Source organism: Sapajus apella, unplaced genomic scaffold (genome assembly GCF_009761245.1).
Source record: "Sapajus apella isolate SASKATOON/1434 unplaced genomic scaffold, GSC_monkey_1.0 scaffold3, whole genome shotgun sequence".
NCBI classification, from domain to species: domain Eukaryota; kingdom Metazoa; phylum Chordata; class Mammalia; order Primates; family Cebidae; genus Sapajus; species Sapajus apella.
Genome location: NW_022436943.1, coordinates 26,340,248 through 26,363,257, shown reverse-complemented (window position 1 = coordinate 26,363,257; position 23,010 = coordinate 26,340,248). Strand labels below are relative to the sequence as shown.

Genomic DNA, 23,010 nt, shown 5'->3' with positions numbered 1-23,010 from the left:
TTTTTTTTTTTTGAGACAGAGTCTCACTCTGTCACCAGGCTGGAGTTTAGTGGCATGATCTCTGCTTACTGCAACTTCTGCCTCCTGGGTTCAAGAGATTCTCCTGCCTCAGCCTCCTGAATAGCTGGGACGACAGGGACACGCCACCATGCCCAGCTAATTTTTGTATTTTTAGTAGAGATGGGGTTTCACCATGTTGACCAAGCTGGTCTTGATCTCCTGACCTCGTGATCCACCCACCTTGGCCTCCCAAAGTGCTGGGACTAACAGGCATGAGCCACCATGCCCAGCCTCAAACTGCTTTTCTACAGGGATTGAACTAATCTATATTCCTACCAACAGTGTGTAAGGATTCCCTTTTCTCTGTAGCCTCACCAGCATCTGTTGTTTTTTTTGACTTTTTAGTAATAGCCATTCTGACTGACGTGAGATGGTATCCCATTGTGATTTTGATTTGCATTTCTCTGATAATTGCTGATTTGAAGTATTTTTGCATGTTTGTTGACTGCTTGTGGTTTTTTGGGGGATGTGTCTGTTCATGTTTTATGCTTGCTGAATTTAAGCTCCTTATAGATTCTGGATATTAGACCTTTGTTGGATGTATAGTTTGCAAATATTTGCTTCCATTCTGCAGATTGTCGGTTTACTCTGTTGATAGTTTCATTTGCTGTGCAGAAGCTCTTCAGTTTAATTAGGTCTCGTTTGTCAGTTTTTGTTTTTGTTGCTATTGCTTTTGAGGGCCTAGTCATAAATTCTTTTCCAAGGCTGATGTCCAGAATGGTGTTTTCTAGGTTTTCTTCTAGGATTCTTATAGTTTTAGGTTTTACATCTAAATCTTTAATCCATCTTGAGTTAATTTTTTATATGATGAAAGGTAGGGGTACAATTTCATTCTTTTGCATGTGGCTAGCCAGCTATCCCAGCAACATTTATTGAGTAGGAATTCCTTTCCCTGTTGCTTATTTTTGTTGACTTTGTTGAAGATCAAATGGCTGTAGGTGTGTAACTTTATTTCTGGGTTCTCTATTCTGTTCCATTAGTCTATGTGTCTGTTTTTGCACCAGTACCATGCTGTTTTGGTGACTGTAGCCATATAGTACAGTTTGAAGTCAGATAATGTGATGCCTCCAGCTTTGTTCTTTTTGCTTAGGATTGCTTTGGCTATTTGGGTTATTTTTTGGTTCTATATAAATTTTAGAAGTATATAATTTGATTCTATATGAATTTCTTTTCTAGTTCTGTGAAAAATGTTGTTGGTAGTTTGATAGGAACAGCATTGAATCTTTAGGTTCCTTTAGGTAATATGGCCATTTTAATAATATTGATCCTTTTAATCCATGAGCATAGAATGTTCTAACATTTGTTTGTGTCATCTTTGATATATTTGACAATGTCTTGTAGTTTTCCTTGTAGAGATCTTTCCTTGGTTAGATGTTTTCCTAGGTATTGTGTGTGTGTCTGTCTATTGTAAATGGGATTGTGTCTTGATTTGGTGCTCAGCTTGAACATTGTTAGCTTATAGAAATGTGACTGATTTTTGTACATTGATTTTGTATTCTGAAACTTTACTGAAGAAGTTTATCAGTTGCAGGAGCCTTTGGACAGAGTCTTTAGGGTTTCCTAGGTATAGAATCATATTGTTTGTGAAGAGGGATAGTTTGATTTTTTTCTTTTCCTATTTGGATGCCGTTTAGTTCTTTTTCTTGCCTGATTGCTCTGGCTAGGACTTCGAGTACTATTAATAGATTGAATAGGAATGGTGAGAGTGGGCATACTTGTCTTTTTCCAATGCTCAAGGGTAAGGCTTCCAGTTTTTGCCTTTTAAGTATGATATTGGCTGTGGATTTATCATAGATGGCTCTTAATATTTTGAGGTACATTCTTTTGATGCCCAGTTTCTGGAGGGTTTTTATCATGAAGAGATGTTGGATTTCATCAAAAACTTTTTCTGTTTTTATTAAGATGATTCTATGGTTTTTGCTTTTAATTCTGTTTTTTGTGGTAAATCCAATTTATTGATTTGCATATGTTGAACCAACCTTGCACCCTAGGAATAAAGCCTGCTTGATCATGGTGAATTAACTTTTTGGTGTGCTGTTGGATTTAGTCTGCTAGTATTTTGTTGAGGATTTCTACATCTGTGTTTATCAGATATATTAGCCTGTAGTTTTTTGCCATGTCTTTGCCAGGTTTTGATATCAGAGTGATGCTAGCTTTGTAGAATGAGTTAGGGAGGAGTTCTTTCTCTTCAATTTTTTTGGAATAGTTTCAATAAAATTGGTACCAGCTCTTCTTTGTACATCTCGGTAGAATTTGGCTGTGATTCCATCTAGTCCTGAGCTTTTGGCGATTGATAGGTTTTTTAAATTACTGCTTCAAGTTCAGAACTTGATGTTGGTCTGTTAAGGGTTTTAATTTCCTTCTAATTCAGCCTTAGGAGGTTGTGTGTTTCTGGGAATTTACCCGTTTTCTCTAAATTTTCTAGTTTGTATGCATAGAATTGCTCCTAATAGTCTCTGAGGATCTTTAGTATTTCTGTGGAATTCATTGTAATGTCACCTTTGTCATCTGTGATTGTGCTTATTTGTATCTTCTCTTTTATCTTTGTTAATCTAGCTAGTGGTCTATCAGTCTTGCTTATCCTTTCAAAGAACCAACTTTTAGTTTTGTTGTTTCTTTGTATGAATTTTTGTTCATCTTTGTATGAACAAAATTGAGTTTGTTCATTTCTGCTCTGATTTTATTTATTTTCTTCTGCTAGCTTTGGGGTTACTTTGCTCTTGTTTTTCTAGATCTCTAGGTTTGATGTTAGATTGCTAATTTGAGATCTTTTTAAATTTTTGAGATAGGCATTTAGCTCTATAAATTTATTCTGCTTTTGTAGCATTCCAGAGATTTTGTTGCATCCCTGTTTTTAATTATTTCAAAGAATTTCTTGATTTCTGCCTTAATTTTGTTATTTACTGAAAGCCACCCAGGAGCAAGTTGTTTAATTTTCATGTAATTTTTCAGTTTTGAGAAATCTTGGAGTTTATTTCTATTATTATTGCACTATGGTCTGAGAGTATGGTTGGTATGATTTTGATATTTTTAAATCTATTGAGACTTGCTTTACAGTTGAGCATGTGGTTAATCTTAGAGTATGTGCAGATGAGAAGAATGTATATTCTATGCTTGATGGATGGAGTATTCCACAGGTATCTATTAGTTCTCATTGGACAAGTATCAAAATTAAGTCCAGAAATCCTTTATTAGTTTTCTGCCTTGATGATCTGTCAATGGGGTGTTAAAGTCCCCTACTATTATTGTGTGGCCGTGTGATTCTTTTCATAGGTCTAGGAGTACTTATTTTATGAATCTGGGTGCTCTGATGTTGGGTGCATATATATTTGGGATGGTTAAATCTTCTTGTTTAACTGAAATTTTTATCATTATGTAATGCCCTTCTTTGTCCTTTTTTTTACGTTGTTAGTTTAAAATCTGTTTGATCTGATAAGAGGACAGCAACTCCTGCTTTTTAAATTTTTTTTTCTTTCTGTTTGCATGGTAGATCTTTCTCCAACCTTTTACTTTGAGCCTATGGGTCTCTTGAAGACAGCAGACAATTGGGTCTCATTCTTTATCCACCTTGCCACTCTGTGCCTTTTAAGTGGGAGCATTTAAACCATTTGCATTCAAGGAATATTGATATGTGAGGTTTTTGATCCTGTCATAAGTTGTTAGCTTGTTGCTTCATAGTTTCTATTGTGTAGTTGTTTTATAGAGTCTGTGGGCTATGTACTTGAGAGTGCTTTTGTAATAGCAAGTATCATTCTTTTGTTTCCATGTTTAGAACTCTTAAGGAGCTCTCATAAGGCTGGCCTAGTGGTAATGAATTCCCTTAGCTCTTGCTTGTCTGGAAAATATTTTATTTTACCTTACTTTATAAAGTTTAATTTGGTGAGATAATTATTTTTTGAATATCCCTAAGCTTCGATACATCTGGAAGGCAGCTCATCTGTTGCTTGCTCTAAACTGAAAATGAAGGCCCACATTCTTGAGTATCCCTTCATTTAACTCTCATATCCTCTTCCAAAGACTTATAAATATTAACAAGAAGTCCATTCCAGGTTCCCCATTGTTTCAGTCTCTGCTTTCTTTTCTCAGGGAGTCCATTTTGCCGAACCTTACCTCCACCCCAACCTGCACTCTCTTTTCCAAAACACATTAACAAGTAGTAAACCAAGCAATGGGACATAAATCTTCCAGTGTTCTGCCATTAAAATAGGTGGGATAATGACCTCAGGACAAAGATTCCTTTAAGGTATTTGCATTCACCCTTACTGTTTTGCATGTTTTCTTTCAGACGATCTCAACTTTGGTTTCCTGGAACCACTCATTGGTGACAGTCATAAAGTAAGTACATTTAAAATTTTCTTCTTAAACTATAAATGGAAATCTCAGTTTTGTTCAGTAGTTTTCACAAGAGACAGTTCTGCTCAAATGTTTTATCAAGAATAGTAACATAATGAATGGTTTCGTATATATAAAAGATACTAAAGCCCCTTTAAAAATTTTATGGAAATGATAAATAAATAGAAACAAAGTAAATAAGGTACTGCCTGCTTATCACCTTTGAATATTACTTAGAGCATAGTAACGTATGTTTGCAGCCACTGAGTATAGTAGTTTTTATGATATTATCATCCCAGGCGGCTGCCAAAGCCTTCTCAAGGGGCACATTACAACAGCCTTCTCCTTCATATTAAATTGGATCATATTCCTAGAGGTATCTCAAATGGCATTAAGCACCAATTAACAGATATCAGATAGTCTGGCACCTAATGGGCACGTAAGAGGTTTGTATTAGAGAACGAACGTGTGGGTGAATTAACTCATCAATTTGTGTGGCCACTCTGCAAGGTCCTCACCACTGTGAGGCAATGTGGAGTCAGCTCTAAATCTAACTCCAGTGTGGTTAGCTCCAAATCTGGATCCAGATACTTGGGTTCAGTTTCTGGCTCTGTCAGTTACTATCTGGGTGACTATGGGAACACATCCAAATATCTCTCTTTCTTGGTTTTTTCATTTATAAAATGAGACAAATACCACCTATCTTGTAGTTATGAGATTATTACAAGGATTAAATGAGTTAATATTTTCAAAGTGCTTAAAACTGGCTGGCACATAGTAATTACTGCAAAAAATGTTTGTCAAATTAAATAAATTAAGAATATAGGGATATTTCTAGGCCCCATATTTAGAGATTGAAAAACTGGTTTGGTCTGGAAGCAAACAATAAATATACCTGTTTCCCAGATCTTGGTTTCTGATACTATTTTCCAGTGAAAGGAACTGGGTTCCTTGGAGAAATGGCTGATTTAAGAATGTGGCAGGAAATATACAAGATGAGCCTGGAGTATCTTGTAGTGCTGTAAGGTAAAGAAGTGCAAAAAATAAAAATCTGCAATGATGCTTTTATGTGAAAATAATTCAGAAGCCAATCAAAAGTACTTTCAGTATCCAAAAATGGAAAATTCGAGCAAAGAAAGAAAGTTAGAATTAGGATATCACCTAAAGTACAGAATACATATCTATACTGATGTAAATACATTATTGAATAAATAAATGAAGAGAATGGACAAATCTCTCATGTGGAAGAATTCCAAATACTGTATGTAAGATACTCTGCCTTTCAGGAGGTAAAGCATAACCCTTCATGAGGGCTGCACAGAATGACTTTCTTCCAAAGAGTGTGCTAAAGAAAGGGAGTGAAAAAAGTAACTTTACAATGGAGAAACTTGAGCAAACACTATCTCAAGCCAGGTGATTAAGGTTGACATCAGCAGTGGCAAGTCACATTGGTAGTAGGTACCCTTGACACGATGTGATGAGAAGGGCACCTTGCTTTTGTGATCTTCCTCCCCCAAACACTTGATCTAAGTCTAATCACGAGAAAAGCATAAAACAAATTCTAATAGATAGACATGCTACAAAATATCTGACCAGTACCCCTGGTCATCAGAAACAAGTGAAGTCTGAGAGAGAGTCGCAATCAAAAGAAGTCTAAGGAGACATGATGACTCAATGTAATGTGGGATCCTGGACCAAAAACAGGACATTAGGTAAAAACTAAAGACGTTTAACTAAAGTATGGAGTTCAGTTAACAATAATGTATCAACATTGGTTCATTAACTGTGATAAATATACCATGCTAATGTAAGATGTTAATATTTGGGAAAACTGGGCATGGGGTATACAGTAACTTTCTATATTATCTTTATAATAATTCTATAAATTTAAAACTGTTTGAAAATAAAACATTTATTTAAAAAACAGTTGAGTATACACACCAAAACCAAAAACAACAAAAATGAAAGCCAAAAAAAAAAAAAAAAAAAAAAAACTGATTTGGAGGTATACCCTCCAATTTTTAAGTACCAGAATAGAGTATTTTGATATTTTGAAAAATGTTGAATCCAATTCATTTGTGTTTCAAGACTTACACATGGAGAATGATATTCTGCATTCAAGTTTTGATTTGGATAAAGATATACACATGTATAAAGCATTCTGCTATATTTCTGTTATCCTCAACAGCAGGAAAAAAATAACAACTGGCAAAGCCGAGCTTTTTTTCATGAATGGCTGTTATTTGAGTTCAAAGTGGATTATGATATGTGTTAGTTGTGTATTGCTACATAACAAATTGCCACAAATATAGTGGCTTAAAGCAGTGTGTATTTGTTATGCCCCATCTTCTTTGGTCGGGAGTCTGAGTACAGCTTGGGCCTCTGCTTAGGGTCTTGGAAAGGTGTCATCGAGGTCTTGACTATGCTGTGTTCTTGTCTGGAGCTTGGGTTTTTCCTTCTAAGTGCACATCGCTGTATGCAGAATCCAGCTGAGATTGTAGGACTGAGGTCTCCACTTTATTTCTGGCCATTACCTGGGTCACTCTTATGTCCTAGGAATCACCCACAGCTTCCTCTCATGTGGCATCTCATAGGCTTATCACATCATGGCAGCTGATGTCTTCAGCGTCTACAGGAGACACTCCCCTTGCAAACTGCTAAGACATCAAGGCAGTGACATGTTCAATCAAGGCACTGGCTTTGCCATATTCCTTTTGCTAAAAAGCAAGTCACAGGTTGTTCCTGCACTCAGTGAGAGGGGATTACATAGGACATGACTCGGTGGGGATCACCTGAGGGTGTGTCCACTATAATATGAGAGTTACAAAACAGATGCAAGTGGCTGGGCTTTAGGATTCCACCACAGATGAGCAACTAAAGGAGAGGCAAATCAAAAAGCTTACTTCTTGCTTTCCAGCAAACTATAGCTCAAGGTAAATAAATAGGTTTCACCTCCTGCTCCCAACAAACTTGTTAAAAAATACTCCTCAGTTATCAAGTGAGAATTAGGATTATCTGAAGATGAAGGAGTCAGGGTAAAAGATTTGGAGACAGCTCATAAATATATCATCATTTCCCTGACTAATACTTTCTCTTTTTTAGTGAGGAAATTTGCACAAAAATATGTTCTCAACTCCATAGCAACAATGTCTATGTACCTTAATAACTCATTTTATAAAAATTCAAATAAAATGATCTCATTTTCAACTATTCATGACTTAATGTTTTTTCATTTTTGAGACTGTTTAGTTTTAGTTTTTTTAATGCTTATGTTTTAAAATTGTCTGCTAATTATTATTGCTAAATATTGCTAATAATAAAATTCTGTCTTATAATACAATGATGCTGTTTAGGTTATTTTGTTATATTTTACATGATGTTTGTAAATTTTATATTTTAAATGTGTTCAATATTTATTTTCACTAATTTCTTTTTATGAATTCTGAACCCTTTTCTTATAAAACGTGAATCACAGAAATACTGGCGTGGCCATTTTGCTCCAGCATTGCAATTGCCACCCAGATTTTTAAGGCCTCAAAAATATATTTTTTTCCTGATTGTTATTTGTAACATTAAACTGTCTAAATCGTTTTATTTAGTTATCTGAAGTGCATTTGCCAAGTTTCTGCTTGCATCTGGAATTAAAGCACAAGATCCCTTATTAGACTGTGTGCCTAACTGTGGGTTTGGATCATGTCATCACTGTGTCTATGAATATCCACAGAGATTACTACAAACCTCTTAGGGGACTGAACCAGAAACCTTTGCTATTTATGTCTCAGATATGTAGCCACCATGAAGAAAGCAGGTAACCTGTGGAAACACAGCTCATTACTAGCCAAGTTTAAATGCAGAGGAAATATATATTGCAGTAAATTTAACTAAGAAACTCACAAGAGGGACTGGGTGTGGTGGGTCATACCTGTAATCCCGGTACTTTGGGAGGCTGAGGTGGCAGATCACTTGTGGTCAGAGACTAGTCCAGCCAACACGGTGAAACATGTCTCTAGTAAAAATACAAAAATGAGCGCGGCATGGTGGTGTATGCCTGTAGTTCCAGCTACTAGGGAGGCTGAGGTGGTAGGATCACTTGAACCTGGGAGGCAGAGATTGCAGTGAGCAGAGATCATGCTCTTGCACTCCAGCCTGGGCAACAGAGTAAGACTCTGTCTCCAAAAAAAAAAAAAAAAAAATTCTGAAGAGGAAGGATTTCTTGTGAACTCCTCCCCCTCTTCTCCTCTTTCTTTTTCCATTCTCTACATACCTATATTTTTCTTTTTCTACTCATTCACAATAAGCCTCAGGCTGTAGCTACTGGTTCCTTTTATGGCAAGGGGTACAAAGCACTGTTATTCAGCACTGTGAGACTGTGATCACCTGTAGCTGTTGGTAGCATAACTCATTTAGCAGATAAAGGTCAGAGCTTACTTGCTTCCTTCTTTCTTCCTTGGGATTGTTTTCTTTGTAGGAATTAAATAAAGGGGTCTTTTTTGAAAATATGAAGTCGATTAGAGTAAATAGAAATAACCTTTCCTGTTTGTGAAGGAGGTATTCAGTGAAAGCACAGAGCAAATGCATTTATCTTTAGCTGGAAGGTCACAGAGTGAAGTGATTCTTGATCAGGGCTAAATTCAGGGGAAAGATTTTTCAAGGTGGTTGTCCTGTGGTAGTCATCAGAGCTCTTTTTCATGATTTTAACTGAGCTTCACTAGGGAATTAGGTTTGCCTAGTGGTTTTATCGGATATATTTGCCATGTATCTTAATATGTAAATCTGGTACATTCACCTTTTACCAAAATTCTGGATCTATTATGTGAATGGAACAACCACTATATCTCTTTGTCCAAAGAGCTGGGTTTATTTTGAAGTGATGCATTTTATAAATAGTATCTTTGTACATTATATCCATCTTTCAATTTTGTTTCTAGACCATCCTAAATCATTTTTGTATTATGGTGATTAAATCCACATTGGATTTCCTTGTTAGGGAGTGCCTAGGTAATATGTGGTTGTGGCAGTCTGGGAAGACAGGCATTCACCAACCCATTTGTTATTTCTCTTTATTTGGTACTATTCCTGGGGCTGTGTGTCTCCAAAATTACCTCCTCTCATTCTGAGCTCTCCTTTTCTGGGATTTCCTATTTCGTATGTATTCTGTGTTTGGTCATTCCCTGTCTTATTTACCCATTATTTGCTATTGATCCTTTTTCTCTCCAGACACTGTAAGCTCTTGGAGGGCAAGGTCCTGCCTTCTTGTCTTTTATGCCATCGCAGTACTTAGCATCCTCAGCACTTGATGCCTACCTGCCACCATCCTCATACCTCCTCCTCTCACATCAGATCAAAACACTATTTTCTCAAGTCAAGAAAAAAATTACATACCTCCCATTTGCCCTGCCCTGTGCTAAGGGCCACAGAGATGGGGCCAGCCAAGCAAAACTTCCACAGCTGTCTTCAAACCTCCCATCCTCTTCTTACGACCACTTTGTCCATCTCAGAGGTCCTAGGCTTCTTTCTGGCCATTTCTCCTGTATCTCATCCTCTGGCATCTTTATCCTCACCGAGGTATCAGTGTAGGATTGCCCCTCCTAGGGCAATCATGTTCAAAGAGAGCAATCCTGAAGACTAGGAAGACTTCAGGCCCAAAGTAATGCATTCCCAATGGGGAAATTCCAGGCACCATGATAGGTAATGGTGGAGACACCTTTAACCCATCCTTGTCCAGCTTTCTGTGGCAGTCTGGGAAGACAGGCATCCACCAGACATCATGTAGGTAGATGCATACTTTGCTTGTTGTGAGTCTACCCTGTCTGGGAACTATTAAAAAATGGAAATGTCGGTTGGGTGCCGTGGCTCACGCCTGCAATCCCAGCACTTTGGGAGGCCGAGGCGGATGGATCACAAGGCCAAGACATTGAGACCATCCTAGCCAACATGGTAAAACCCCGTCTCTATTAAAAATACAAAAATTAGCCGGGTGTGGTGGCATGTGCCTGTAGTTCCAGCTACTCAGAGGCTGAGGCAGGAGGATTGCTTGAACCTGGGAGGTGGAGGTTGCAGTGAGCTGAGATGGCACAACTACACTCCAGCCTGGTGACAGAGTGAGACTCTGTCTCAAAAAACAACAACAACAAAAAACGGAAATGTCGATCTCTGTTCTTAAGGTGTAAGTAACGTAGCAGGGGAGTTACACTAAACATGCCTATGGGGAAAGATGAATGTACTGTTCCAATCACATAATCCTGAGTTGTCATCTCGGTTTTTCTATACTAGCTGTTTAGCCTTGGGCAAGTTTCTGAAAATTCCAGAGTCTCATTTTCTTTATCAATAACACTGGGATAACAAAGCCTAGTCTCATGTTGTTATGAAAATTCAATGAAATATTATATGAGATAGTACATGAGAGAATTGTATGCAATTCTTGGTATATAGTAAATAGCATGATGCTTGTGCCATCAATAAGCTTAAGGAAGGCAGTGTGGAAGTCTGAGGCTGAGAACAGGAGTGTGGAACAAGGCAGTGATGAAGGGGGAGGAGGCTGGAGAGCTTCACAGGAGGGCATTTCTTTGCCTCATGGGAAGCACTGAGTGTTGTCCAATATCTGTGTTTGCACAGGGTGGGTACTTTATCCTCTGATCAATTCTTGGAAGCAACCTGCTGAGGAGTGCTGAAAAGTATGAGTGGAACCTATCAAAAGACAAAATTATAGCAAATTTAGTTGTAAAATTGAATTGGCTTTCATTTGTGATTTTAGACTCAGGCACCATCTCATTCCATAAAATAGAATGGTGCTTTGATGGGCTCAACAAGAGGGGCTTTTAGGCAGTAAAAGGCTGAAGAAAGTAGAAATAGGGAATAAAAAGCAGATCAGTCATTTCAAAGACCGCTTTGAAAAATACTTTCCTTATAGAGTTAAAACAGAGAGGATTTCTTTATCCTGCTGGCTCAGGTAAACTGGGCCTCTTCTGATAGGTTGCTGTGAATCTCTTGAGCTTTGGAAAACTGGCCCATTTCAAAGTTCCATTTGATGATGTGGCACTTAGCACAAGTGACTCCATTTTGATTTGGTCTGGTCTGTTGGGGCCTCGTACAGGAGCCTAATCCAAAATAATGACCTTTCCTAAATTTTTGTTTAATAAACCCATGCACATTATCACTCTACGGCTCGAGGGATAAAGGTAGCTTCCTCCCTTACTGCAGCTGTTTGTTTCTAAGTCTCTCTCCTCAATTGGACTATGTGGTCCTCAAAGCAGGGGTCTGACATTTCATTCCTGTTATCTTCAGGCCATGAGTATGAGTACATGCTCAGGGCTTAATAATTGGTAGAATGATTGATAGGGTAGAAGATGCAGGAGTTTTATTGTATGTTATCTTTTAACACCAGTAATCACATGATGCATTTACTAAGATGTAGTATAGAGATGTGAACATATTTTTACTGCATGCAAGAACATGGTTCAGTCCAAGGAAAAATGTTAATACGGTGGTTTGTGGTTCTCCAAAACAACATTGTTTGTGGGGTCAGAGGAAGGAAAAATATGTGACTGAGGAAAGTTCAAACAGCCTTGAAAATGCTGGGTTTGGTGCTTGATGAGAAAAAAACCAAACAACGCCCTCCCCATAAAACTCCCAAGCACATAAAACTGGAAGAAGAATCTGTGTAAAATCAAGCCGGATGCCAAAAGGGATGGGTTGGCAGATTGGAATGGATCACTGCGAATTCCTGCAGCCACCTGGCATGTGATTTAACACTTTTCTGAGCTTTTGTTTTTCCATGCTATTTGGGGCTGAATTTATTCCCATCTTATTGTCCTTGTCAAAAGCAATGATTTTTTAAAAGGCTGTATATCTTCTTTCCATTCTTGTTTACACCTTGCTGTCCTGCTGTTTATAAGACTGGTCTCTCACACTCTGCCTGGGGTGTTTTCTATTCTTGTGTAGTTAAAATTGCCAGAGGAGATTTTCGAGCTGCTCTATTTTAAAGAATGGGGGAGCCCTGATGCCTTGTGGAATCCCAGCATGGCATGGCATGGCATCTCCCCAATAAAAGAGGCACGTAGCTATTATGAATTTATGACCAACTGTGAAACTTTGCACATTCAAGTATTTTAAATGCTTGAAAGTGCCTGCTGTGCGTCTTGTTACAGAGATATAATACCAGACGTGCTTCTCACATGGGCTGATGACTCCTTGGAAGTTGCCTGGAGAAGCATGAAATGTAATTTCTTTCCAAAGTAGAGCACTTGCCATCTTCTCCCTAGCACTGGGTTGGAAATAATGTTCTATTGCCTCCTGTCCGGTCCTCTCTGTGGGTTGTCATGATAATTAAATGAAATGATGGATACAAAGTCCTTTAGCGGAGTGCGCCTAGGCACTTAGGAGGAATTTAATAAAATATGGGTTCCTGTCTCTGTTTAACATATCCTTATTCGTATCTCTAGAAGTGACTCTAGAGAGTGTAGCAATAAGAGTGTCTACACGCTTCAAATTTACCTGTGTATGCAGTAGATCCAAGTAAGTGAAAATGGTATCAAAGTAGGTAGGAGGAAAGATCTAGTCCAAAGGGAATATGAAATAGCTGCATGTAATTCTTTGAAATGAGCATAGATGTTGACAATGCAGAGGGTGTTGCAGGGATGAGACTAGAGAAGGTGAGTAAGACATTTGCTTTTGTGCAAAATTAGAAGGTGTGAAAAACTCCATAATCAAAATAAATAGCACTTAGCGCAATATTTTAAAAAAATCAAAATGAATGCAAATCAGCCAGGATGGACAAAAGAGCAACATTTTAAATAAAGACAGGATCAGTAACAATGCTGTGCAGAGTCACGTTGGAACCCAGGGCAAAGGAAAAAAATCAGTAATAGTGATCCTGTCTTAATTTAAAATGTTGATTTTTTTATTCATCATAAACGTCTTCATTCATTTTTACTTTCTTTAAAACATTGCATTAAAATATTATTTATGTTGATTGATGCTTTTGTGGCACCACCTTAAATCTTGCGCTGAAGGCAAGTGCGCTGCTCACCTATCTGGCCTCTCCATGCCCTTGCCCTGCGACGATGTCCACTGGGCTGGGAGGAAAGTCCCAAAGGGGCCTTCAAATATCCGCTCCTTATTCTTCCCTGACTCACTGTGCAGTCCTGAGTTTAGCTTAGGCATATTCTTGTGAAAAGACTATACCAACTGAAATTCTGATGTTTTTCCCAATCAAGTGACTGCAGTGAAAGGTACAGTTTGGAAGGAAAACAAAGTAAATCATTCATCAGAAGCTTGGTTTAGGTTGGGGTCAGCAAATGGTGGCTGGCATCCTGGCTGGCTGTTTTACAGGTAAAGTTTTATAGGCACACAGTCCCGCTCATTTGTTTTTGTGTCAACCGTGGTCGTTTCTGTGCCACAATGGCAGAGTTGAGTCGTTGCAACCAGAGACCATACGGTATGCAAAGCCAAAAATATTTAGCATGTGGTCTGTTGCAGAAAGAGGTCGCACCCTTCTGATTTAGGTTATTAAGGCACTCAGATGTTCTTGGATCAGAATATGGTTTTGGCAGTGGTTCAGAACTTCTAGTTGTGTGGAGATTTACATATCAAAAAATTCAAGGATGTCTACAAAAATCATCTGTAAAAAGTGCGGGAAATGGGGAGGGGATTAGAGTTCAAAAAGTAAATCGGGAGAAGCAGTGAGTGTGGTCTGTATCTGTTCCTGCCCTGTAGAGTCCCATCAGGGCCCAGTCGTGACTTGACATCATAGAGATATTAGATACTTGCATGAACTTGACGTCACCCCTAATTGATGGTAAGCAAACAATGAGTTTGTAAAAAACTTCATTCATTTGCATAAATGAATCACATAAATGATTCATGGATTTAATTACTTCATTCTGTTAATGTGGTCAATTTCAGTCTAACTTACTTCACTAATTCAGCAAGCATTTATGGAGCATCCATTTGTGCAGAAACTGTATGAGTCACCTTCAAAGTAGTCTACATCTGAGTGTCAGCAAATAGAGATAGGGAGGCCTTGGAATCATATTCTGATGCTCCTTGAATTTTGGGTAGATGGAGGAGACCACAGGGAGAGAAGGGGAGAAAGAAAGCTCATTGAAGGCTCTGGATGCTGGCTAAGGAGCTTCAGCTTTACCCAATAGCCAATCAGAAGCTTCCTTGATCAAGGGAGTGGCATGGCCACATCTGTACTTTAATTAGGATGTTCACTGGTGGTGTGTGGAAGAGTGGAGGGTGGATGGAAGTAGAAGTTGGGGGACTAGTCAGAAGGCAATTTAAATAGTGTGGGATGATTTGTAGACATAGAGAAATGACAAAGGCCCCAAGTCAGTGGCATCCATGAAAATGGAAGAAAAGACATCGAGAGTGTTGATTACCGTAAAACCAATTAAGTGTTTAGCCACTTGCTGATGTTGGCCTCCTAATTTGGAGTTGAAGTGATTGGGAGGCTGGAGAAGGTATTAAAAGAAATAGTCCAGATAGAAAAGCAAGTGGGAGGTCAGAAATACTACGGGGAAAACAGAAATGCACCAGTCAGACGACAGGTGGGGTGGGGGGGATTGGTGCTAGAGACAAAGATTTGGGAATTATTTGAGAAACGATAATCATAGGACCCATGGGCATAGAAAGCATCAACAAGGGAAGAAGTTAGAGAATGGAGATGAGCTCTGAAGAAACAACTACGGTAGGATTGTCAGATTTAAAAAAACAGGAAGCTCAGTTAACACTCAATTTCAGATCAACAAAGAATAAAGTTTTAGTATAAGAGTGTTCCATGCCATATAAAAATTGTTCATTATTGATCTGTAATTTAAATTTAATTGAACTTTCTATATCTTTATTTGCTAAATGTGGCCACCTTTGATTGTGGGGATTACTCTCATTTTTGGAATGGGCAAAAGAGGAGGAAACTGGAAGAGTCTAGAAATGGACAGATAGGTCCCAGGAACACCAGGATGTTGTACTATCACAGAATCAAAGGGCAGAGTGGGTTTCCGAAGGGTGGAACAGAAAAGTCAAAGCCATTGCATTTGGCAGCCTGGAAATCAGTAGGGACCTTGCAGGAGGCAGATAGAGACCTGGTTGCAATAGGTTGAGTAATAAAGGAAGAGTGATGAAAATAATCAGTTAGACCCCTCTTTTGGGATGCATGATGGAGAAGAGGAGAGAGAGAAAATTGTAAAGGGTACTAAAATAGAAGGAACATAGAGGCCAATGCTATTTTCCAGCTTTGGGGAAGGATCCCAGAGAGAAGGCATCCAGAAGATGTAAGAGGGGTGGGGGTGAAGGGATAGAGTGAGATGTGGTTGATGCTGGAGGGGAGATCAGGATATAAATGGAGGGATTAACCTTTCCCTGGAGGATGCTTCCTCTTTATTGGAGTCACAAAGGAAGCAAGGGGGAGAGGAAAATATGTGGTGATTTTGAGAGTAGGGAAGGCAGGCCTTTTCTTTCTTTTTGTTGTCAGACTGTGCTATGAGAGTTCATGTTATGAAGGAGGGATTAGGGGGACAGGAGGGGAAAACTCAGGCTCAAAATACTCCTTCTTTGCTGATTGCACAGAACAGATATGAAGAGCTCAGAGGTGCTTATAATTCATCTAACTGGGAACAATTTATTTCCCTCATCTTGTGTCTTCTTCCAGCCCCAGAGATCGCTATCGATTCACAGCATAGCTAATTTACTCACCAGGGAAGGGAAAATAACAGAAACAGAATGGAACAGGCTTGCTGTCCTTTATTTTGTTCAACCAGGAGACTCTGGCCTCAAAAGGATTAGGGCCATTTACGCTCATCCCTAGTCCCGCAGGAGCACAGCAGGAATGTACAGCAGCGGGCGTTTTGGGGAATGTGTGGAATTCCTAGTCTGGAGTTTCTGGCCACCATGCAGATTGCGTCATGTGGGGTTAATGGCTTTGCCATGTCACACCCGGCATACCAGGGACTCACAGATACACAGGAGACACACACTAACCCCAGTCACCTTTCTGTCTTCTAGAAGCTGAGGTCAAAGGCAGCCAGGTTATCCCGCAAATGGGAGACAATGAGACTGAGGATCAAAACAGCCTGCAATGTCTTAGCCGCTTTTCCTCTCTGCTGGTAAGAGCAGGGATGCCTTTGCAGCGCAGGGAGGGAGCCATTTGCAGAGCTGAGGAAGCCTGGGAAGGTTGAGAGAGAGAGTTATTTCAGGGAGGAGGTGGAGGAGTGCTGTCTGCCTAGAGAAGTTCTTCAGTACCTCCACCTCCAGAGAACAGCAACATTTCCAACTTCCCTACAGCCCTCTTTCCCCCCCTCACTCCCTCCTTCAACACAAAAGTACAAATGCAGTTCCTAAAAGTAGGCCAGGCGCGGTGGCTCACACCTGTAATCCCAGCACTTTCGGAGGCAGAGGTGGGCAGATCACGAGGTCAGGAGATCCGAGACCATCCTAGCCAACATGGTGGAACCCTGTCTCTACTAAAAATACAAAAATCAGTTGGACGTGGTGGCGCACACCTGTAGTCCCAGCTACTCGGGAGGCTGAGGCAGGAGAATCTTTTGAATCCAGGAGGTGGAGGTTGCAGTGAGCTGAGATTGTGATTGTGTCACAACAACATTATCAATCAACTGGATTTAATTTACATTTATACAATCCACCCAACAACAGAAGAATTGACTAACAAAATATATTCCAAAATATACTATAAATCATAAAAAACCTTAACAAGTTTAAGGAAATTGAAATTATGCAGAGTATATTCCCTGGCTACAATCAAATCAAATCAAATCAAATCCTTGGCTAGATATCCCTAACAGAAAGAAGGTAGGAAATTCTCCAAACAGTTGGAACGAAACACCAAAATTTCAAGTAGAATCTGTAGATTAAAAAAAGTTTCAAGGAAATAAAAAAAATACATAAAAGTGAATAAAAATGAAAATACAACATCAAAATTTGTGTAACTCAGCTAAAGCAGTTCTGAGAGGAAAATTTATAGCACTAATACAATGCTTGCATTCAAAAACAGGAAGGCCTCAAATCAATAATCTGAACTCCTATCTCAATAAACCAGTTTTTTGAGAAACTAGAAAAAGACCCAAATAAACCCAAAGCAAACATAAGAAAGAATATAATAAAGATAAAAGCAGAAATTAATAAAACTACAAAGAGAAAAAAATAAAGAAAAAAATGAAACAAAAAGCTATTTCTTTGAAAAGCTCAATAAAATTGATAAACCTCCAGTAACACTGACAAAGAAGAAAGAGAGAAGACACATATTGCCAATATCTGGAATTAAAAAGGGGACATCACTACAGACATGCAGACATCAACAGGAATAATAAGGACATACTACAAATAACTCTACATGTATAAGTTTGACAACTTACATGAAATGAAGCAATTTTCCAGAAAGCACAAACTACCACAATTCATACAATATAAAAAAGAAAATTCTGATAGTCTTATAATTGAGGAAATTTAATTAGTAATTTAGAAACTTCCAAAACAAAGTTTCAGGCCCAGATGATTTCACTAGAAACTTCTATAAAACATTTAATTAATTTAATTAATACCAATTCTCTACAACCTCTTCTAGAAAATAAAAGATGAGGAAATATTTCCCAATTAATTTTATGAAGCTGGTATTATTCTGATACCAAAACCAGAAAAAGTGCAATAAAAGAAAACTAGAGACTAACTACTCTTATGAAGATAGATGTGAGAATCCTTAAAACATTAGTGAATAGTGTTCAGTAATATATAAAAGTAATTATATGTCATAACCAAAGGTGGTTTATTCTAGGGTTGCAAGAATGATTTTATATTTGAAAATCCTCAATGTAATTCACTATATATACAGCCTAAAGAAAAAATCACAATCATACTAATTGATGTACAGAAACCATTTGACAAAATTAAATAATAATTCATGGCAAAAACTCTCAGAAAAATAAGAATAGAGGGAATCTTCCTCAAATTAATAAAGAGTATCTATAAAAACACCAATAGCTAACATTGTTCTTAATGGTAAAACATTGAATTCTTTCTCCAGAAGATCAGGTAAGGATGACTGCTCTCACCACTCCTATTCAATATACTGCTGAAAGTTCTACATGGTGCAATAAAGTAAGAAGAGCAAATAAAAGCCATACAAATCAGAAAGGAGGAAATAAAACCATTCCTATTTGCAGGTGACATGATTGTCCACTCGAAAAATTCAATGGAATCTACAAAAAAATCCTCCTAGAACTAATAAATGAGTTTAGCTAGGTTGCAGAATGTAAGATAAACATATAAAAATAAATTATGCTTTTATATACTAGCAATGTACACATGAATATTGAAATTATACAATATCATTTACAATCTCTTGAAAACATGGAATACATATATGTATATCTAATGAAACATTTACAGGATTTGTATGCTGGTAACTACAAAATGCCAATAGAATCAATCAAAGAGTATCTAAATAATAGAGAAGTGTAGATTGGATTTGTGTTTGTGGATTGGAAGAGTCAACTTAGTAAAGATGTCAACTCTCCCCAAAATGATATTCAGATTCTGGTTTAATGAAATTCTTATAAAAATCCCAACAAGAATTTTGGAGACATGTACAAGATTATTCTAAAATTTGTATGAAAAAGTAAAGCAGCTAGAATGTCTAAAATCATTTCAAAAAAGAAAGGGAGAAATCACTGAACCTAATTTCAAAATGAGTATAGCTACCATAGTCAAGACTGTGTGGAATTAGCAAAAGAGATTGACACATAGGACAGAACAGAGAACCTGAAAACAGTCACATATACATCACCCCACAACCTAAAAACCAATTCAAAATGAACCATACATTTAAAATAAAACATAAAACTAGAAAACTTTTAAAAGAAAACATACCAGAAAATCTTCAGTACCTATGGACTATTGAAGAGTTCCTAAACATGATATCATAGCATGATCTATAAAAGAAAAAAAATAAAAATAAATTAGACTTCATCCAAATGTAAAACGTTTGTTCTATGAAGAACTCTGTTAGAAGGATGAAAAAAGCTATAGACTAGGAGAAAATATTTGCAAAACACCTCTCTAGATTAGACTAAAGAACTCAAAACTCAACAATTTTTTAAAAAGCCAAAAATCCAATGAGGGAATAGGCAAAAGATATATCTTACTCTAAAGTATACTTAGCTAGCAAATAAACTCATGAAAAGATGTTCCACATCCCTAGCTACTGGGGAAATGCAAATGAATGCCATGATGAGAGCACCACACACCTAATAGAACAGTTAAAATAAAAATAGTAATAATGCCTGTATTAGTCTGTTCTCACACTGCTAATAAAGACATACCCGAGACTGGGCAATTTATAAAGGAAAGAGGCTGAATTGATTCACAGTTCGGCATGACTGGAGAGGCCTCAGGAAACGTACAATCATGGTAGAAGGGAAAGCAAGCACGTCCTTCTTCACATGGCAATATTGAGGAGAAGAATGTGTGCCCCAAGAAGGAGGACGCCCCTGATAAAACCATCAGATCTTGTGATAACTCACTATCATGAGAATGGATTGGGAGAACCGCCCCTGTGATTTGAGTATTTCCACCTGGTCCCTCCTATATCAATGCCAAATGCTGGTGAGAATGCAAAAAAAAAAAAAAAAGAAACAACAACAACAACAAAACCGAAATTACCATACATTGCTGGAGGTTAAAATGCTAGAGTCATTCTGGAAAATAGTTCGGTAGTTTCTTTAAAACTACACATACATTTACCATGTGACCCAGAATCACTCTCCTGGACACTTATTTCAGAGAAATGAAAACTTATCTACACAAAGCCCATACGTAATTCTTTCTAGCAGCTTTATTTTTCTCCCAGCCCAACACTGGAAACAAACAAAATGTCCTACAATAGGTGAGTGGTTAAGCAAACTGTAGTACTTTCATACTATGGAATACTACTCAATAATGAAAAGGAACAAACACCACCGATAATGCAACAACTTGGATGAATTTAAAGGAAATTAAGCTGAGTGAAAAAAAAAAAATGTCCAAAGGTCACATACTATATGATTCTATTTATTAACATTCTAGGAATGACAAAATCGTAAAGATGGAGAACAGATTAGTGGTTGTCAAGGATGAGGAATGGGGGGCCCATGGGGTGGGTGTAACTATAAAATGGAAGTAGGATGGAGTTCTGTGTGGTAATGGAACACTTCTGTATCTTGATTGTAGTGGTGGTAACATGGATGTACATGTGTGATAAAATAATACGGAGCTTTAAAAAAAATTACATGTGGGTTTGCCTCAACAAAAATATTGTTCAGTCTTGCTATTCTTGGACTTATTTTTATGTGAAAAAAGTGCCATTTGTATGTAGTTGGCTGTTACTTGCTTGCTTTTGTTCATTATGTTTCTAAGGTACACCCAAGCTATTGCATGCTGCTGTGGTTTATTGATATTCCATGTTATCTAATATTCCATTTAATGACTGTCGCTCAAGTTATTTCCTTGTTCTCCTGTTGATGGACATTTGTGTTAAATCTAGCTTTTTGCCGTTTTGAAAAAAAATCAATGTTTGTGCATGTCTTCTGGGAAAGTATGCAAGAGTTTCTCTGGATGTCTCTGTCTGTACTGGTATAATTAAATACCTGAGCCTGGGTAATTTATAACTAATAGAAATTTATCTCTCATCATTTTGAGGCTGGGAAGTCCAAGATCAAGATGCAGAAAGTTCGTGTCTCGTGAAGCCTAGTCTCTGCTTCCAAGAGTGTTGCCTCCTCTGGAGGGAATAAATAATGTGTCCTCAACATGGCAGAAGGGCAGAGGGCCAAGGGCACTCCCTTCAACCTGGAGCCCTTTTATAATTATGCTAATCCCATTTGTGAGGGTGGAACCCTCAAGACTTAATCATCATTCCCAAGGCCATCTCTCTCTATACTGTTGTATTGGGGATTCAGTTTTAATATAAATTTTGGAAGGGACACTGTCATTCAAACCATAGAACTAGAGAATATACATACTAGTGATTTGCTCAGATGGAGGTTATGAGAGCATTCAGCTTCATAAGATAAGGTTAAATTGTTCCAAGTGGTTACATCAATTTCTACCCCCACTATCAGTTTAATTTGCATTTTCCTAATTAAAGATGTGGTTGCTCATCTTTTCCTACATCCATTCACCATTCATGTTTTTCTTCTCTGTGATGTACCTGTCAGATCTGCTGCTCTTTTTTTTTTTTTCTATTGTGTTGTCTTTTTATGACTGATATATAATATTTTTTATATAATCTCAATACTGGTCTTTCGTTCGAATTTGTCTCACATATTGGTTTGTGTCTTTTCCTTCTTCATTGTACCTTTTGATGAACACAAGCTCTTCATGTTATAGTTGCAAATTTATCAACTTCACTTTCCTTTTATGGTTAACACTTTTGTGCCTTAAGAACTTCTCTCCCATTTTAAGATCAGAAAGATGTTTTTCTATATTTTCTTCTAAAAGTTTAAAACTTTTACAACAAAATCTTTAATTCCTCTGGAATTAATCTTTGGGTATGGTTCCTCCCTAACTTTTGGCTTAGTTATTCCATCCTTCATGAGAACCCTGTTATCTTTAATAGCCAAGTGGATGAGAAAGTCAAGGAAGAAAACTCTCATCCATGACAAGATGTGGAAAGCTGGCTAATTCCTCCTTAGGTAGCCTTGAAATAAATATTGGTAAAATGACCTAGCTTTCCCTTGCTGTAGCCAAGGCATTTGCTTTAGAAATTTTGCAAATGTTTGAGTGTCACATGTTAAAAAGTAAACAAAAAGCAATGAATCCCCTCTCACCATTCGAGCTATGACTCAGATCATTTAAATAAGCTATTTATTGAGGGGGAAAAAAGCATACATTTAAAATGCCTGTTTGTATAGTATTCAGAGTATGGGTTCTGCTTTTGAAGAGGCAATACAGTTTATTGGAAATATCACTGGACAGGGAGTCGAAAGACCTGTGTTTAAGCCTTGATCTGTCATCACCTGGTTGAGCAACCTCTTTGTATTAGTTAGGATTATGTGCAGTGGCCTGTAACAAGAAACCTTCTACAGTGGCTTAATCAAATAGGATTTACTTTTTCTCATATAACAGCCCAAGAGCAGGCAAGCCAGGCCCAGTGCAATGGCTCCTGCTTTCAGTTTAGGCTTCCTTCACAGCATGTGGCTTTTGTCTTCATGTTTGTGACTTCATGACTGCAAGAGTTAGCTCTTCCTCCAGCTTTGCATCAGAGTTGCAGGCATGATGAAGAGGAAGGGCAAAGAACAAAAAGTGAATGGCAGAGACCTTTGAAAGCACTTTTCCAGGTGCCCTGCCTGGTAACTTCGGTTTGCATCTCCAGAACCAAAATTGCTGTACTTTCCCATTATTCTTAGCTGAATTTTAACATGGCCAATTTTTGCCCTGGACAAAATCAAGATTCTGCCAGTTGTCACTGGATAGGCAACTGGCAGTGTCTGCCCCACTGTCTAAGCTTCCAGTGGGGATGCCTGCCCTCTACTGACAGAGTTGTTTGCATGACAAAATAGAAGATCAAATGTAAAAGTGCTTCACACACTGTAAAATGTATTTAATAAACATAGTGGAAATATTCTGAACTAT

The 23,010-nt window shown here is 37.9% G+C and overlaps 1 protein-coding gene across 7 annotated transcripts in view; it reads left to right on the top strand.

The window, feature by feature from the left end:
* Nucleotides 1–23,010, top strand: part of NCALD (neurocalcin delta) — a 449,016-nt gene that overhangs the window by 209,878 nt on the left and 216,128 nt on the right. For all 7 annotated transcript variants that reach the window (XM_032245739.1, XM_032245706.1, XM_032245734.1 and 4 more), the window contains exon 2: nucleotides 4,346–4,395. The gene's annotated coding sequence lies outside the window, so the exon portion shown is untranslated. The remainder of the gene's footprint in view (nucleotides 1–4,345; nucleotides 4,396–23,010) is intronic.